This window comes from Dermochelys coriacea, chromosome 3, assembly GCF_009764565.3.
Source record: "Dermochelys coriacea isolate rDerCor1 chromosome 3, rDerCor1.pri.v4, whole genome shotgun sequence".
Lineage (NCBI taxonomy): Eukaryota > Metazoa > Chordata > Testudines > Dermochelyidae > Dermochelys > Dermochelys coriacea.
Window position 1 is genome coordinate 4,109,371 of NC_050070.1, and position 13,603 is coordinate 4,122,973.

The following is a 13,603-nucleotide window of genomic DNA, read 5'->3' on the forward strand; positions in this document are numbered from 1 at the left end:
TATCGCTGTAATACATGTTTTCTAATCCTTTAATCATTTCATGGCTCTTCTCTGAGCTCCATCTATGATTCTGGCAGACCAGATGCCCGCTCATGCCATGGCCTCTAGGCTTCACTGAACTCTGACAAATGCATAGTTGGAAACCAGTCTGGCTCGCTTGTGTGTTAGCGTTGTTAAAACAGCTGTTAAGTTGATCAGAATAAGTTGAGTGCTTAGACTTGCTGAAACGCTTGTATGGTGCTGCATGTATTGATCTCACACTTATAACATTGGTAGCCTGTGGTATAAAGTCATATTGAGTGTTTGGATTGGAAACCTCTGTAATTGTGTAGCTCACCAAAACGGAAAGAAGCAGTAATTAATGTACAGTGCTTGGCCTGCCCCAAGAAGGGCCAGTGAAACCAGATGAGCCATTGGGGAAACATGAAAGAAGAAAAACTTTGTTAATTGACACCCACCCCCGAAACCCAACCATGGAGAGGAGACAGGCGCAGATGCTTGACCCATAAGTTTGAACTGTGGGAGAAGGGAATAAAAATATGTGACCTGAAAGAACTGGGTCCTTGTGCTACTTGGCTCTGGAGAGGGCAATATTTCTAAGCATAAGCTAAGGTGCAGGTTCGCTCTAGAGCACATGGAAAGTTTGCACTTCCTAGTCCCATTCGGAACCTAAGACTGTCACTCCCTGGCGTGTCTCTGTTTACCTGCTTTAACCTTGGGAAGAACTCTCTTTCTTCTTGCCTCAGTGAAGAAACCTTTACTTAGTTTATTAAAGGGTTTGCCACAAGCGTGGTCTTTGGTGTGAGGTCTAAGGTGCATTTGACCTGGTGTAAGTGACTGGTCCTTTGGGACTGGGAGTAACCTGAATACTGAACATAAGAACGGCCACACTGGGTCCATCCAGCCCAGTATCCTGTCTTCCCACAGTGGCCAATGCCAGGTGCCCCAGAAGGAATGAACAGGGAAATTATCAAGTATCCATCCCCTGTCGCCCATTCCCAGCTTCTGGCAAACAGAGGCTAGGGATACCATCCCTGCCCAGCCTGGCTAATAGCCATTGATGGACCTATCCTCCATGAACTTACCTAGTTCTTTTTTGAACCCTGTTATAGTCTTGGCCTGAGGAGTCTGGCTCGACCACCTGTGGAGCCGACCAAATTGGTCTGGACCCCTGTGCTAGGGGCTGGAGCCTGGGAACAGACAGGGACAAAGGCCCTTTGGCTGGATGCAGAGACCCTCTCTCTCCAGAGGGGAGGTGTCAGGAGTGAGGACTTCCCGCTGCGCCTGGCCAGTCTCTGGGCAGCCTAGGAGCACAGCAGGGCCGCCCGAGGGACCACTCCGCCTGACCAGGCGGGATCAGCCAGCTGGAGCGGGAGCCCAACTGCCTGCTCACTGTTCACGTCCGCAGCTGGGCTCGCTCCCGGGTCTGCCCTGCTCATACCTTCCTCCAGCCCTGCTCCCCACCCTGCTCCCTACCCTGCTCCTGCCTTCCCCCAGCCCTGCTCCCCACCCTGCCCCGGCCCTGCTCCCGCCTTCCTCCCCCCTGCTCCCACCCTGCCCCAGCCCTGCTCCCACCTTCCTCCAGCCCTGCTCCCCACCCTGCTCCCCACCCTTCCTCCAGCCCTGCTCCCGCCTTCCTCCAGCCCTGCTCCCCACCCTGCTCCCCACCCTGCTCCCCACCCTGCCCCAGCCCTGCTCCCACCTTCCTCCAGCCCTGCTCCCCACCCTGCTCCCCACCCTTCCTCCAGCCCTGCTCCCGCCTTCCTCCAGCCCTGCTCCCTACCCTGCTCCCCACCCTTCCTCCAGCCCTGCTCCCCACCCTGCCCCAGCCCTGCTCCCACCTTCCTCCAGCCCTGCTCCCCACCCTGCTCCCCACCCTTCCTCCAGCCCTGCTCCCGCCTTCCTCCAGCCCTGCTCCCTACCCTGCTCCCCACCCTTCCTCCAGCCCTGCTCCCGCCTTCCTCCAGCCCTGCTCCCTACCCTGCTCCCCACCCTTCCTCCAGCCCTGCTCCCCACCCTGCCCCAGCCCTGCTCCCGCCTTCCTCCAGCCCTGCTCCCCACCCTGCTCCCCCCCTGCTCCAGCCCTGCTCCCGCCTTCCTCCAGCCCTGCTCCCCACCCTGCTCCCCACCCTGCCCCAGCCCTGCTCCCGCCTTCCTCCAGCCCTGCTCCCCACCCTGCTCCCCCCCTGCTCCCGCCTTCCTCCAGCCCTGCACCCCATCCTGCTCCCCCCCTGCTCCAGCCCTGCTCCCCACCCTGCTCCCCCCCTGCTCCCGCCTTCCTCCAGCCCTGCTCCCCACCCTGCTCCCCACCCTGCTCCAGCCCTGCTCCCCACCCTGCCCCAGCCCTGCTCCCGCCTTCCTCCAGCCCTGCTCCTCACCCTGCTCCCCCCCTGCTCCCGCCTTCCTCCAGCCCTGCTCCCCACCCTGCTCCCCCCCTGCTCCAGCCCTGCTCCCGCCTTCCTCCAGCCCTGCTCCTCACCCTGCTCCCTCCCTGCTCCCGCCTTCCTCCAGCCCTGCTCCCTACCCTGCTCCCCACCCTTCCTCCAGCCCTGCTCCCGCCTTCCTCCAGCCCTGCTCCTCACCCTGCTCCCCCCCTGCTCCCGCCTTCCTCCAGCCCTGCTCCCCCCCCTGCTCCCCCCCCTGCTCCCGCCTTCCTCCAGCCCTGCTCCCCACCCTGCTCCCCACCCTGCTCCAGTCCTGCTCCCACCTTCCTCCAGCCCTGCTCCCCACCCTGCTCCCCACCCTGCTCCCTACCCTGCTCCTGCCTTCCCCCAGCCCTGCTCCCCACCCTGCCCCGGCCCTGCTCCCGCCTTCCTCCCCCCCTGCTCCCCCCCTGCTCCAGCCCTGCTCCCGCCTTCCTCCAGCCCTGCTCCCTACCCTGCTCCCCACCCTTCCTCCAGCCCTGCTCCCGCCTTCCTCCAGCCCTGCTCCCTACCCTGCTCCCCACCCTTCCTCCAGCCCTGCTCCCCACCCTGCCCCAGCCCTGCTCCTGCCTTTCTCCAGCCCTGCTCCCCACCCTGCTCCCCCCCTGCTCCCGCCTTCCTCCAGCCCTGCTCCCCACCCTGCTCCCACCTTCCTCCAGCCCTGCTCCCCACCCTGCTCCCCACCCTGCTCCCTACCCTGCTCCTGCCTTCCCCCAGCCCTGCTCCTGCCTTCCCCCAGCCCTGCTCCCCCCCTGCTCCAGCCCTGCTCCCACCTTCCTCCAGCCCTGCTCCCTACCCTGCTCCCCACCCTTCCTCCAGCCCTGCTCCCCACCCTGCCCCAGCCCTGCTCCCCACCCTGCTCCCCCCCTGCTCCAGCCCTGCTCCCGCCTTGCCCCAGCCCTGCTCCCCACCCTGCTCCCCCCCTGCTCCAGCCCTGCTCCCGCCTTCCTCCAGCCCTGCTCCCCACCCTGCCCCAGTTGTGCTCCTCACCCTGCTCTTGTCTTTCTCTAGCCCTGCTCCCTGCCCTGCTCCTGTCTTTCTCCAGCCCTGCTCCCTACCCTGCTCCCGCTTTCCTCCAGCCCTGCGCCCCTCCCTGCTCCCTACCCTTCTCCTGCCTTTCTCCAGCCCTGCTCACTACCCTGCCCCAGCCCTGCTCCTGCCTTCCTCCAGACTGACAGACAGTGACTGTCCTCTGCACCAATGCAGTATCTTCAGCCCAAGAATCCCAAAGCAGTTTAGAAACATCCAAGCCTCATAAACTTCCTGAGAGGGTCAGGCTACAGATGGGGAAACTGAGGCCTGGAGAACACAAAGTGACTTGCCCAAGGTCATCCACCAGGTCAGTGTCAGAGCTGGGAGGTCTTGTGACCTCTAACCACTAAGCCATGCTTCCGCTGTATCTTTCCGAGCAGATGGCTTGTAGATCTCACTGGAGAAAAGGAGGAGGGAAGGGCTAACGGCGGTCCCAAGGAGCAAAGGCAGCCTCCAAAAAACCTCCTTCAGGGTGAAGGCAAAGCTGAGCAGCTGCAGGCTTTTACTGCAGCACCAAGCCTCTAGCCAGGGAGGCAGAAGTGCGCTCAAGCGCGGCAGCTGGGCATGCTTTGGTGTGGGGTTCTGCGACCCATGCTAACGCGGATCAAACTTATCCTTTGGGCTGGCAGCGAGCTGCCAATGCAGCCCTTTCTGTTGCAAAGTCTGGGCACCCAGCAGCTGAATTCTCCTCTCCCCAGCTTTGCTCCAGGGGGCGGGAGGGGGGCATTGGGGCAGCTCATGAATAATGGAAAGAGTGTGGCTATACAGGAGAAAGATCAGGAGCACAGTGTGTGTGCGCTTGTCCGGCTCTCTCTGGGGGTCTAGATCTCTGTGTGTACGTAATCCCTCCAGGTACCTGTCTGAGTCTCCCAGTGCTTCTGTGATCCTCCACCCTGCAATATCGGGGAGCCTGCCTCTCTCCTTCTATCAAATCCCTCTCTATTCTGTATTTTTACTCCACCTCGGGCCCATCTCCCTGGTCTCTGATCTCTCTAGTTTCTGCCTCTAAACTCCCTCTCCGTCTAATCTCTCTAACCCTTTGCTGGTCTCTCGCCCTCTCCAGCCTCTCTCCTCTGTGTGGGCCTTTATCCCATTCTCCTCACCACGGTGTCCGCGTCCCTTACAGAAATAGGCAGACGCCCCCAGTAGCCTCATAGCAGCCTCATACATGCTTTCTTGCTTCTCCAATCCTCCTCCTGCAGGTTGCATCACTCCAGGAGCTCGATGGAGGCTTCTTGTCACTTCTGCTCCCGGGGTCCCCTGAACATTATGCCCCCCACAGTCAGAGCCCCATCCGGCTGGTGAGCCACACCCACCCCACAGCAGATGTGTTGGGGGTTCGAAGGGTTTGGCACGGTCCCTGGTGGCGACGTCCAGGGAAAAGATGTGTTGTTGGACCGTGATGGGTCATGCAGCTCACCCAAGGCTACTCCACTCCTTTGCTCTCTCTCGGTGCCTGGCGTGCACCTCGTTAGCGGCTCCGTCAGGGGGTCTGGGTCTGAGAGGCCCTGGGCTCTTCACTTTACATTGATGCTGCGGCCCTGGGTTATGCAGGAGATTAGATTAGACTATCACATCGGTCCCTTTCTCTGGAGCATCTTCGCCACATCTCAGTGCCTCCTCTAGCTCCAAACCTCCCCTCGTGATACAGCCCTGGCTGCGCCCCCCAGGCTGGGATCCACTTTGCAGGGAAACCCTTCCCGAAACAAAAGCCTCTTGAATTTGCTTTGAAACCTGTCAGCGTTCTGGGCTTGTCCTGCCCAGTCTATAAAACTTCTCCTCCTCTGTATCCCAAAGAGATAACACCCATTAATAACCACAGAGACTCCAGCCTGCCCCCGCCTTGGCTTTCCAGGCCTCTGCCGCTTTAAACGCACCAGGAAAAGGCTGACTAAGTGCGACGCATAAACAGCACATGTCCAGGGAACAGAAACACCAAGGGGGGGGGGTGATTTATTTGCTGATGTCAAATTGAAAAAGCAAGAGTCACTACAGATTCAGAGGGCTCCGGCGGCCGGGGCTGGCAGTGCAAACATACGGCACATTCCGACGTGGCGATCGCTCCCCGCGCCCTGATTTATGCGGCCGATTAACTATTTATCAAGAGGCTTTCATGCTGAAGTGACGGCAGCTCGCTGGATTTACAGCAGGCGCTGGCTCCTTGAATAAATCCCTGCATGCCTAATGGGGAGTTTAATGTCACAAACGGTAGATGAGAGCGTTCACTTGGTTTCCTGGGTTTGAATAAAATTTGGAGGGGGGGGAGAGGGGAGGAGTCTGTTGTGAAGGAGAAAAAGAAGAACACGGCCCATCATGCTGACCAATATTGTTTCCTTGTACTCGCCCATCTGTCTGTCACTATCTGTCATCTCTTGTCTTATTCTTCAGTTCTCAGCTCTTGGGTGTCTTTTTGTGCTGTGTTTGTACAGCACCTAGCGCGACAGAGGCCTGATCCAGTGATACCAAAGCACAACAATAATGATCGACAAAGACACAATTGCCTCCAAAGTATTCGTTACAACTGAGATCAGAGTGTGTTTGTGGTAGGTCGGGGTCAGCAACCCATGGCACCCGTGCCAAAGGCACCACGTGAGCTGATTTTCAGTGGCACTCTGCTGCCGGCCTGGGGTCCCAGCTGCTGGCCCTGCTCAGCCTGCTGCCTCCCTGGGGACATTGGTAAACTCAGCAAGGAAAAGCAAAGGCAAGGATAAGATCTACATTTTAATTTAATTTTAAATGAAGCTTCTTAAACATTTTTAAAAACCTTATTTACTTTACATACGACAATAGTTTAGTTATATAATATAGTCTTATAGAGCGAGACCTTCTAAAAACATTAAAATGTATTACTGGCACGCAAAACCTTAAATTACAGTGAATAAATGAAGTCTTGGCACACCACTTCTGAAATGTTGCCGACCCTGTGCTAGGTACTGTCCAGAAGGCAAATCCTAAGAGACAGTCCCTGCCTTTGAGAACTTAGCATCTACATAGATAGCACAAGCCCAGGGTGGGAGAAAGAAAGGGTTATTGTTCCCATTTCGCCAATGGGGAAACTGAGGCAAAGTGAGATTTTTTTTTCCTATTTTTTATTTTTTTGGAAAGGGCAGATTCACAAAGGCACCCATGGGAGTGACCCCCTTTGGAAATCTCTTCCCTGTGTCCCTGGCCAATGTCACAGCCAAGAATTGATTCCCAATTCTCCTGCGTCCCTGTCCACAGACTTCCTAAAAGAGAACGACCAAGGGAGAGGTGTGAGCAGGGCTGCTGATCATAGTCCTGGGAGATGGAACACCAGCATTCACTCCCTGGCTTTGCCACCGACTTGCTGTGGGACCTGAGGCAGGTCATTTCCTTTCTCTGTGCCTAAGGCTTGTCCGCACTGGAAACAATGGAGCAGCTAGAACAGCACTATTGTGCTTAGTGGAGACTGGTCCTCTGATTTGGGGATCATGATAAGCACCGTCTATAAGTCCCAGAAAATATTCTCCGTTTATTTAGCAGCAGTCACTTTAACAGGTTGGCGAGAGTCACTTACCCGGCTCTTGGGGAATAAATTAATTAATGAGGGGTGTAAAACAATTGGAAATGCTGTGCACTGTCATTTGCTCTTCCCTTCTGTAACAGGAGTGATCATTTAGACCTGGTTGACCTACAGGTATTGTGCAGTGAGCAAGTTACAGAGCTCAGTCTGGAGGCTGGGGGACAATTTGGTCTGGGTTTATAAGTACCCATGTGGCGGAGAGGGCTCTTCAGTCTAGCAGACAAAGGCAGAGCAAGAGCCAATGGCTGGAAAATGAAAAGCGACAATTTCAGCCTGGAAATAAGGTGCCATTTTTTATCAGGGTAATTAACCGTTGGCACAGCTCAGCATGAATCCTTTAAATCAAGACTGGCTGTCTTTCTAAAAGGTGCCCGCTAGTTCAGCCAGCTGTTCTTGGGATAGATATAGGAATAAATGAAATCTCATGCCCAGTGTTATGCTAGAGGTCAAATTAGATGACTGTAAAGGTCCTTCTCTTTGGCCTTAAACCCTAAGGATAATATATGATAGGGGATGTTTGAAGTTCTTAATCTGAGGGCTGTGGCAGGGTTGTGCTCCTGGGACACAAACAGGAAATTCAAAGGTAACCAATTCAGAAATAGATAAATGAGAGTCATGTAGTATGTTAACCTGTGGAACTCATTGCCACATGGTACAACTTAGCAATATTTTCTTAAAGGGTTGGGTCAGTTGGCTGAATGAGAGCAGACTCTCCAGAGGATCAAACTGCAAAGGCTGGAAATCCTTATTCTTCAGGGCACAAACAGGTCACTAGCTGGGGTCAGGAAGAAAATTGATTTTCTTGGTGCTGCATGGTGGGGGTGTCACACTTCCCTCTGATGCAGCTGACATGGGCGACTCTTGGGGATAAGCTTTGAGACGAGATGGACCACGGGGTTTTTCTGGAACTGGAAGGGTGATTGTCCTGTGTTCAGTTATTATTTGAGTTGCAGTGCACCCAGAACTCCCAACCAAAGCTGCGTGCATAACGGATTGTTCCATTTGCTGGCAACGCCAAAAACTTGAGGAGGGGGAAGGGGAATCATTTCAGGTTGAACCAAAACCAAAATGTTCCCAAATTTTCCGTGAATTGAAAAGTAAAACAAAAATAAAAATGTTTTGGGTTGGATGAAACGTTTTCCTTGGCCCAAACTGAAACATTTCCTTTGGGTTTTGAGCATTTTGAGTGATCAAACTGAAATGGAAAGTTGTTCTGCACCAAAAAATCAGAACGTTTTGACTTTTTTTGGAATCCGGGGCTGTGTGGTGTTTTACACTAACAGTTTGGTGAAATGAACACCCATCTCCAAAATGTTTCCGCCTCACTGAATCTGCAGGTTTTTTTGCCAAAAAAAAAAGTTTCAAGCTGAAAAAATTCTCCCATCTCTATGCCCTACCAAGACAAGTGTGCTGGCTGCTGTACGAATGCATCCAGCCAGCCCTGCCCAGAAAACTTACAGTGTAACTAGACAAGATAGATACAGTGCGGAAGGGGAAACAGAGTCACAGAGCAAAGAGATGACTTCACTAAGGTCATACAGCAGAGCCAGGAATAGAACTCAGGTGTCCTGAGTCCCGGGTGAGTGTCCTTGGCTCTAGACTATGCTGCCTGCCTGGAAAGTCAATGAAATAACCAGCCTGCTGATAGAGTCTGTGTCATTGTACCAGCGGGGCCATATGCTCCCCGGCACGGATGTTCTCTCCTGAAACGCCCAGTTCTCCATCACTGGCTGGTAACATGTGGAAGTCTGTAATGGGCTTGTAAAGGGCAGGTGCTAAACACTGTGTCTTTATTGCCACTCCAGCCTGGCTTCAGAGCAGGAGAGAGAGCTGCAAAGAGCAGACAATAAATGTGTCATTCCGCGCTCCGGGAATGTAAACAGCCGCCCAGCTCCAGGGGAGTGTGGGGTGAGAAGGGCTGGGAACATAGTGGGGGCAGGGAGAGGAGCACAGAGCAGAGAAGGCTGATCAGAGACCCAACCTGTGCTGTTACATAACATCCCTCTCCTTCGCCTGAATCCGCCGTCAATTAAAGCTCTCCAGCCATCTGGAGGTTCTTCTCGGGGCTTCTGAGACTCCCCAGAACCCTGAGATGACAGTTGATAGGCGAGCACCTTCCATTCCTGCAGACTGGCGCTGGGGGAACAATCGAAAAATGGGATTTCTGTCCTGCGGGAGTTTCCCATATTTTGACCTGAAATCTTGAAACTTCTTGTGGAATCTGAAAAATTGTGATCGTTTCACTTTGACGTGGATCTCTGCATCCCACTGAGACACCGTGGTACCTGGTGGGAATTGTATTTCTGGGTTCCTCATGCCCCCATTCTCTTCTAGGGGCTCAGCTCCCTGGCCAGACTATATCTCCCATGAGGCACCGTGGTTTCTCCCTGCTCTGGGATGTCCAGCCCTGACTAAGGCAGATGCAGAAATTCATGTCAACCTGAAATGGGAATGCTTTGTGTCACTCGTCCTGGGGAAAGTTTAGATTTTGACCAAATCTTGGGAAAACATTTCATTCGGAGTGTTGCCACTGGTCCTAGAGAAATCAGAAGTGAACTCACCCTAAATATATAGGTGCTAGCAGCTGGGTCATTTGCAACCAAAAAGATAACAGAGGTGAAAGAGAGACGTAGGAATTGCTATGGGGCATCACACATGGGGCCCATCTAGCCCGGTATCCTGTCTCTGACAGTGGCCAGCTTCAGAGGAAGATACAAAAAACCCTGCCTCAGGCAAGTCTGGAATAGTCTGGCTAGAGAGAAATTTCTTCCTGACCCCCTCTGCCCCACTCCCCTTTTTTAGAGGTTGGTTGTGCCCTGACACAGGAGGATTTATAACCCTTCCTGTGTATTTTCTATCTAATGGATCTGTGATTGTTCTCATTAGCCATGTAATGTCCAATCCTTTATCTCCTGCTAAGCACCAGGCCTCCATGGTATCTTGTGGCAATGAGTTCCACAGGTCCATTTGCAGTCAGCTCTCCCATTCAACATATCCTCCATTGGATTGTGTTACCCCAAAGAACTGGGCATAATATCCTCCTTGACTAGGTGGGGGCTACGTTCATGAAGGTCCTTTGAAAGATGGTCTCAGATTTGACCTCTGGCCTTGTCACTCTGCTAAACCAGCTGTGGTGAGTCTCAGCCTTTATTATTAGAATCAGGTCGTGCTCAGGGCATGGCCTGTTACTCTGGGGTACATCCTGAGTGCTCCATTGTTTAGTTTGCAGTTAGGCCCTGATTCTGTCTGCCTTGGCTTCTGCAAGGAGCCTTGACCCGGGAGAGGAAGCCAATTGATTTCAGTGGGACAGTCAGGCTCTGCCTGGCTTCACAGTCTAGTTTTTAAAGCCCGCACTGATTTACTGGCTCTGCTTTGAGACCCAAGCCGCTTTGGCATTTACAAAGGGCTTTCCGGACCTAAGGTGACCAGATGTCCCAATTTTATAGGGAAAATTCTGATATTCCGAGATTTTTCTTATATAGGCACCTATTACCTCCCACCCCCTGTCCTGAGTTTTCATACTTTCTATCTGGTCACCCTATCTGGACCTCAGTTACTGTCAATAGGAGTCACGCAGGCATGACAGATCGGGGAGCAAACTCCCAACCTTCTCAGCCCTAGACAGCATGGCAGGCTCTGTGTTCTGCTAGGTCAGTGTAAACCGAAGGGGGACTGACATCAGAATCTGGCCCGCAGCCCCCATGCTCCAGCTGGAACCATATAGACATAGGCAGAGCAGATCGTCAAGAGATATTTCAGATCTGTGAAGTAGCGGAGTCATTCTGCAAGGGCCGGGGGCTACTACCCAGCGTGGGGTTGTGGGCGAGGGGCCAGTCAGACCACCCCCACGCAGCCCCGTGGCTGATGAACTGTTAGGATCCAGGCACTGGTTGTCAGAGGACAAATGTGTTTGTCATCCCGTGATTTATTTGCTGAGAGATGACAGTGTGGGACTGCTGGTGCTGCCGGTTGGAGAGCGCCACCAAGAGACAACTAATCAAGCTTCTTTCTTTTGCTCTTTCTGTTTCTCTCATTCATCCACCCATCTCCTTCTCTTTTTCTTTCTCTCTCTCTCTCTCATTCATCCATCTATTTTTTCTTTCTTCTTTCTCTCTGTCTTCTTCTTTCTTTATCTGTCTCTCAGGGATGAGAGAAAATCTTATCTATCTATCTAAGAGACAAGGTGGATGAGGTAATATCTTTTATTGGACCAGCTTCTGCTGGTGGAAGGTACAAGCTTTTGAGACTCAAAGCTCTTCTTCAGATTTGGAAAAGGTAACCAGAGTGTCACAGCTAAACACAAGGTGGGACAGATTGTTAAGGGTTAACAGGTGTTGGACCACTTAAAATGAAGTGGGCAGTTAACACCTCTGCAGCCATAGGACAAAGGAGAGCTAGTGGGCTACAGATCCTTGTAATGAGACAGAAAACCAGTGTCACTACTGAGTCCACGATTTTGGTGTCAGGCAGCGTTAGGAATTTAAGCTCCCAGGCTTGTCTCTGGTGATATGCAGGTTTCCTTTAAGGCCGAGGACTGAGATATCAGGCGTGGAGTGATCCCTCTGTGGAACGTGTTTATCCACAGGTGACAGGGTGTTTTTGTCTTTTATCATTTTTCTATGTGAGTTCATTCAAGGGTATAGGTTTCAGAGTAGCAGCCGTGTTAGTCTGTATTCGCAAAAAGAAAAGGAGTACTTGTGGCACCTTAGAGACTAACAAATTTATTAGAGCATAAGCTTTCGTGAGCTACAGCTCACTTCATCGGATGCATTTGGTGGAAAAAACAGAGGAGAGATTTATATACACACACACAGAGAACATGAAACAATGGGTTTATCATACACACTGTAAGGAGAGTGATCACTTAAGATAAGCCATCACCCACAGCAGGGGGGGGAAAGGAGGAAAACCTTCCATGGTGACAAGCAGGTAGGTTAATTCCAGCAGTTAACAAGAATATCAGAGGAACAGTGGGGGGTGGGGTGGGGGGGAGAAATACCATGGGGAAATAGTTTTACTTTGTGTAATGACTCATCCATTCCCAGTCTCTATTCAAGCCTAAGTTAATTGTATCCAGTTTGCAAATTAATTCCAATTCAGCAGTCTCTCGTTGGAGTCTGTTTTTGAAGCTTTTTTGTTGAAGTATAGCCACTCTTAGGTCTGTGATCGAGTGACCAGAGAGATTGAAGTGTTCTCCAACTGGTTTTTGAATGTTATAATTCTTGACGTCTGATTTGTGTCCATTCATTCTTTTACGTAGAGACTGTCCAGTTTGGCCAATGTACATGGCAGAGGGGCATTGCTGGCACATGATGGCATATATCACATTGGTAGATGCGCAGGTGAACGAGCCTCTGATAGTGTGGCTGATGGGATTAGGCCCTATGATGGTATCCCCTGAATAGATATGTGGACAGAGTTGGCAACGGGCTTTGTTGCAAGGATAGGTTCCTGGGTTAGTGGTTCTGTTGTGTGGTGTGTGGTTGCTGGTGAGTATTTGCTTCAGATTGGGGGGCTGTCTGTAAGCAAGGACTGGTCTATCTCCCAAGATCTGAGAGAGCGATGGCTCGTCCTTCAGGATAGGTTGTAGATCCTTGATGATGCGTTGGAGAGGTTTTAGTTGGGGGCTGAAGGTGATGGCTAGTGGCGTTCTGTTGTTTTCTTTGTTGGGCCTGTCCTGTAGTAGGTGACTTCTGGGTACTCTTCTGGCTCTGTCAATCTGTTTCTTCACTTCAGCAGGTGGGTATTGTAGTTGTAGGAATGCATGATAGAGATCTTGTAGGTGTTTGTCTCTGTCTGAGGGGTTGGAGCAAATGCGGTTATATCGTAGCGCTTGGCTGTAGACAATGGATCGAGTGGTATGATCTGGATGAAAGCTAGAGGCATGTAGGTAGGAATAGCGGTCAGTAGGTTTCTGATATAGGGTGGTGTTTATGTGACCATCGCTTATTAGCACCGTAGTGTCCAGGAAGTGGATCTCTTGTGTGGACTGGTCCAGGCTGAGGTTGATGGTGGGATGGAAATTGTTGAAATCATGGTGGAATTCCTCAAGAGCTTCTTTTCCATGGGTCCAGATGATGAAGATGTCATCAATGTAGCGCAAGTAGAGTAGGGGCATTAGGGGACGAGAGCTGAGGAAGCGTTGTTCTAAGTCAGCCATAAAAATGTTGGCATACTGTGGGGCCATGCGGGTACCCATCGCAGTGCCGCTGATTTGAAGGTATACATTGTCACCAAATGTGAAATAGTTATGGGTCAGGACAAAGTCACAAAGTTCTGTCACCAGGTTAGCCGTGACAGCATCGGGGATACTGTTCCTGACGGCTTGTAGTCCATCTTTGTGTGGAATGTTGGTGTAGAGGCTTCTACATCCATAGTGGCTAGGATGGTGTTTTTAGGAAGATCACCAATGGACTGTAGTTTCCTCAGGAAATCGGTGGTGTCTCGAAGATAGCTGGGAGTGCTGGTAACGAAGGGCCTGAGGAGGGAGTCTACATAGCCAGACAATCCTGCTGTCAGGGTGCCAATGCCTGAGATGATGGGGCGTCCAGGATTTCCAGGTTTATGGATCTTGGGTAGCAGATAGAATACCCCAGGTCGGGGC

At 52.4% G+C, this 13,603-nt stretch overlaps 1 protein-coding gene across 1 annotated transcript in view; it reads left to right on the plus strand.

Annotated features, from left to right (window-relative positions):
• KCNK3 (potassium two pore domain channel subfamily K member 3) overlaps positions 1-13,603 on the plus strand; it is a 96,034-nt gene that overhangs the window by 36,314 nt on the left and 46,117 nt on the right. The window lies entirely within an intron of this gene.